This window comes from Ahaetulla prasina, chromosome 7 (genome assembly GCF_028640845.1).
Source record: "Ahaetulla prasina isolate Xishuangbanna chromosome 7, ASM2864084v1, whole genome shotgun sequence".
In the NCBI taxonomy this organism is placed as follows: domain Eukaryota; kingdom Metazoa; phylum Chordata; class Lepidosauria; order Squamata; family Colubridae; genus Ahaetulla; species Ahaetulla prasina.
The window spans coordinates 23313784-23318728 of record NC_080545.1 but is presented as its reverse complement, the minus strand read 5'-3'; the positions used below and the strand labels follow the sequence as shown (position 1 = coordinate 23318728).

Here is a 4945-nt window from a genome sequence, read left to right as displayed (position 1 = left end):
AAGAGACAAATCACAGGGCGGAAAGCAGAATCAAGCATATGCTTGATAGAAGAAAAACCTACATTTGCAGAAACTGAACCATCCCTTAGTCTAACCCTCCACATTACCAACCTGCTGCAGCATATTAAAACTATTATGGTCGGCGTCTGTTCCAGAACATATTCAGCCCCAGTGCCATCTTCCAAACCACAAGGGAAACTTCAGCAGTAGGGAGTTCTGGTCTTCCAGTGATCTAGAAACACAGATGCCAACAGTTATTATGCAGTCAGAAATTATAACAGATAAAATTCAACTATTTTATATAACTTATAAAATTTATAGAAAGAAGAAACAAAGGGCCATTTCCTTAGATGGAGTAGAACTTCATCCATCCTGGAACATCGGTGGATCAACGGCGGAGGGTGGAGGTCACAACTCCTCTATTTCTAGATCTCCTGCATGGACATAAAAGGTGAGAAAAATGGAAAGAAAGAGATATTGAAATTTGATATGTTTGCTACACAGGTTTTCCATCTATGGGAGTTGTCCTCAATGTATGACAACAAGGGAGCTCAAACTCATGACCAATCATTGCAGTTTTAAATTAAGTCACCACATGACCGAATTTGATTTTACAACTGTTTTTACAACAGTTGTTAAGTGAATCACATGGTGGAAAATCCAAAAGCAGATTATCCAGTGGCTGATTCCCCCCACCCCACCCCCTTTTTTTTTTGCCTTAAAACAATGAAAATATCTGAAACTGCAATCATGTTACCATTGGATGCTGCAAAGGATTGTAAATTTGAACTTCTTGCCAACTACCCAAAATGTGATGACATTAGTGTCCGGTTGATGTGACTGTCGTAAATAAGAAGACTGGTCATAAGTAACCCTCCCCCCTCCCCTTAGTGTTCTCAATAAAGTTACCTTCATTGATGTTTTCGTAGGTGGTTCCAGTCTGCCAGATTTCCCTGGGAACATCAGGGAAGGCTTGCTGGACTTCATCAAGCTGTAAGATAAAGAAAATCCCTTACACTGTTGCCAAGGTTCTTGGAGAGTAATTCTCCTTCCCTTGGCCCATCACTCACATATTGCTAGCAAGCCATCCTTCCCAGAATTTCCTCAAGTGGCGTGAGAGGAAAAAGACCACCCCCCCTCCACACTCTCTGGCTCCAAGAGGAAGGTTATTTGAGGGTGGGGTCCCAAGAGCTGTGGGGGACTCAAAGGCTACAATTCATGTGGTAATTTAGTTTTGCTACTTACATCGATCCTGGGATGATGTTTCCCACAATAGAGGAGCTGGTTGAGCGCTGGCAAGAAGAATCTCCCACCTGGGTCCAAATGCTATGGAATCAACAAAGAAAAGACATGTTTTCTCATTTCTGACAATCAAGAATCTCACTGCTAAAACACATGTGTGCAGGTTATGATGGTGTTCCTTTGAGCTGCTGTAGGATTTCTGGACCCTTACCTTCAGAATGAAAATAAACTGCTTTGTGGTGGGTGACTGCCGGAGAAGGCTCCTCAGTGTCAGGCCAAAAGCCTCCTCCAACAACTTCCTTTCTTCCTGAAAGGAAACATAAGAGATGGTGCTATTTCTTTTGGAGAACAGTTTCCCATCCATGCAACACTAGAAAGGAAATCCCAGAAATGTTGGTTAAAGTGGTACCTCAGAAACATCATCTTCTGTGTCCAGGGTTGCTGTCCAATAAAAAATGGAAATGTCGATCAGCATGGATTCGATCGGCTCATCCATTTCCGGTGTTATCTTACTGTGGGATTAAAAGAAGGAAGAGACATTAGTGTCCATTCTTCAATTGTAGGTAATTCTTCTTTCTTCCAATATTGAGCAATCAAAAGTCTTGCGGCTGTTATTAAGTTCAAAATCAATTTAGTCTCTATAGCTGTATAATCCATAATTATTCCTAGTAGAAAGAACTGCGGAGTAAACTTAATCTTCTTTTTCAAAATATTCTGCATGATCCACCATACTTTAATCCAAAATGCTTTAACTTTTTTACAAGTCCACCATATATGGTAATAAGTGGCATCTTCACAATCGCATCTCCAACATTTAGCCTGTACATTAGGATACATACATGACAACTTTTTGGGGTCTAAATGCCATCTGTAAAACATCTTATAAAAATTTTCTCTCATATTTTGCGCTTGTGTAAATTTCACATTCCTCACCCAAATTCTTTCCCAAGTTTCCAACATTATTGGTTGCTGAAAATTTTGTGCCCACTTAATCATACAATCCTTAACCAGGTCTAAAGATCTAATATGTGTTTCTTGTAAACAGGTAATGTCATTTTTAAATTGTTTCAAATAATGAAATACTTTCCTTCTCTTCTGCGGTGAATTCAAACCATTAACATTCCAAGATAATAGTTTAATTGCCATTATCGGCCAAAGGAAACTTTTGGAACACTAGCCGCAGATCACATTTTGCTTTAGGCCTTGCTCCTCCCACTGTTTCCGTTGTAGTAGTTGTCAGTTGTTGTTGTGCCTTCATCTCTTGTTCCTTGCGTTTAGCAGCAGCTCTTGTCAGCCTTTGTTCTTTTGAGGAACAGAAGGTCCCCAAATGGATGCAATAAATAATTTTCTACAAACGACAGACTTATATCATACTTTTATTAATATTTGGAAATCAAATATAACAAATACAGATTTTAAAAATAATGAAATAAAGGAGCACAGATTCATTAAGAAAACAAGTGAAGGAAAAATATTCAAAGTATACTTATTTATTTAACCAATTTGTAGAGGGGCCCATGTCAAACAAGAGACAATGGGTCGTAAACAACCATAAATCAATTATACAATTAAAAACAGAATATAACAAGCAAATAAATACATAAACATATACATATAGATACATGAACATCAACATACATTCTTTCTATGGGACATTTATATGCCACCTATTTAAGGAAACATAAGATAAAGAAGATAGAAATTCAGTCAAGAGGGCTACCTTCAGACTTTCAAGGTTCTGTTAATATAGCCTTAAAATAAGGTAGAATTAGCACATAGTTACCTTTCCTGTCTGTTTATCTGGGAGGTCTCTCCTTCTCTCTCTCTCTCTCTCTCTCTCTCTCTCTCTCTCTCTCTCTCTCACACACACACACACACACACACACACACACACACACACACACAGTTCAAACAACCTGCAGATATTTGTCAGGCCTCCAAGGGAAACGAGAGAGGAAATATGACTAAATGTGCTAATTCGACCTTATTGCAAGGCTACATTAAAGGAATCTTGAAAGTCTGAAGGTAGCACCCTTGACTAAACTTCTTTACCTTGTGTTTGCCTTCAATGGCGGCATATAGCTGGAGACATATAAATGTCCCATCGATAGGAGAAAAAACACTGCCATTAAAAACTCAAGTCCATCCATCTGTGTTTCGTTGTTCTTCTGTCCTGGGGAGATGTTGATCCAGACGGGTGATGGTCCAAGCAAGCAGGTCAGTTACAGCCACCGTATGGAATTCCAAACTGCTACACAGCCTGAGAAGAGACAAATCACAGGGCGGAAAGCAGAATCAAGCATATGCTTGATAGAAGAAAAACCCCACATTTGCAGAAACTGAACCATCCCTTAGTCTAACCCTCCACATTACCAACCTGCTGCAGCATATTAAAAACGATTATGGTCGGCGTCTGTTCCAGAACATATTCAGCCCCAGTGCCATCTTCCAAACCACAAGGGAAACTTCAGCAGTAGGGAGTTCTGGTCTTCCAGTGATCTAGAAACACAGATGCCAACAGTTACTATGCAGTCAGAAATTATAACAGATGAAATTCAACTATTTTATATAACTTATAAAATTTATAGAAAGAAGAAACAAAGGGCCATTTCCTTAGATGGAGTAGAACTTCATCCATCCTGGAACATCGGTGGATCAACGGCGGAGGGTGGAGGTCACAACTCCTCTATTTCTAGATCTCCTGCATGGACATAAAAGGTGAGAAAAATGGAAAGAAAGAGATATTGAAATTTGATATGTTTGCTACACAGGTTTTCCATCTATGGGAGTTGTCCTCAACGTATGACAACAAGGGAGCTCAAACTCATGACCAGTCATTGCAGTTTTAAATTAAGTCACCACATGACCGAATTCGATTTTACAACTGTTTTTACAACAGTTGTTAAGTGAATCGCATGGTGGAAAATCCAAAAGCAGATTATCCAGTGGCTGATTCCCCCCACTCCACCCCACTTTTTTTTGCCTTAAAACAATGAAAATATCTCAAACTGCAATCATGTAACCATTGGATGCTGCAAAGGATTGTAAATTTGAACTTCTTGCCAACTACCCAAAATGTGATGACATTAGTGTACGGTTGATGTGACTGTCGTAAATAAGAAGACTGGTCATAAGTAACCCACCCCCCTCCCCTTAGTGTTCTCAATAAAGTTACCTTCATTGATGTTTTCGTAGGTGGTTCCAGTCTGCCAGATTTCCCTGGGAACATCAGGGAAGGCTTGCTGGACTTCATCAAGCTGTAAGATAAAGAAAATCCCTTACACTGTTGCCAAGGTTCTTGAGAGTAATTCTCCTTCCTTGGCCCATCACTCACATATTGCTAGCAAGCCATCCTTCCCAGAATTTCCTCAAGTGGCGTGAGAGGAAAAAGACCACCCCCCCTCCACACTCTCTGGCTCCAAGAGGAAGGTTATTTGAGGGTGGGGTCCCAAGAGCTGTGGGGGGCTCAAAGGCTACAATTCATGTGGTAATTTAGTTTTGCTACTTACATCGATCCTGGGATGATGTTTCCCACAATAGAGGAGCTGGTTGAGCTGGCAAGAAGAATCTCCACCTGGGTCCAAATGCTATGGAATCAACAAAGAAAAGACATGTTTTCTCATTTCTGACAATCAAGAATCTCACTGCTAAAACACATGTGTGCAGGTTATGATGGTGTTCCTTTGAGCTGCTGTAGGATTTC

General features: G+C 40.1%; 2 long non-coding RNA genes across 2 annotated transcripts; both read right to left on the bottom strand.

Annotated features, from left to right (window-relative positions):
* Nucleotides 1-345: 345 nt before the first annotated feature.
* On the bottom strand, nt 346-1521 carry LOC131202526 (uncharacterized). The gene is made up of 3 exons (XR_009156172.1): nt 1246-1521; nt 910-991; nt 346-434 (listed from the first exon to the last, which is right to left on the bottom strand). It is a non-coding gene; the product is annotated as an uncharacterized LOC131202526 (long non-coding RNA).
* Nucleotides 1522-3113: 1592 nt separating this feature from the next.
* Nucleotides 3114-4499, bottom strand: LOC131202525 (uncharacterized). Its single transcript, XR_009156171.1, has 3 exons — nt 4418-4499; nt 3620-3943; nt 3114-3502 (listed from the first exon to the last, which is right to left on the bottom strand). It is a non-coding gene; the product is annotated as an uncharacterized LOC131202525 (long non-coding RNA).
* Between the last annotated feature and the right edge of the window lie 446 nt (nt 4500-4945).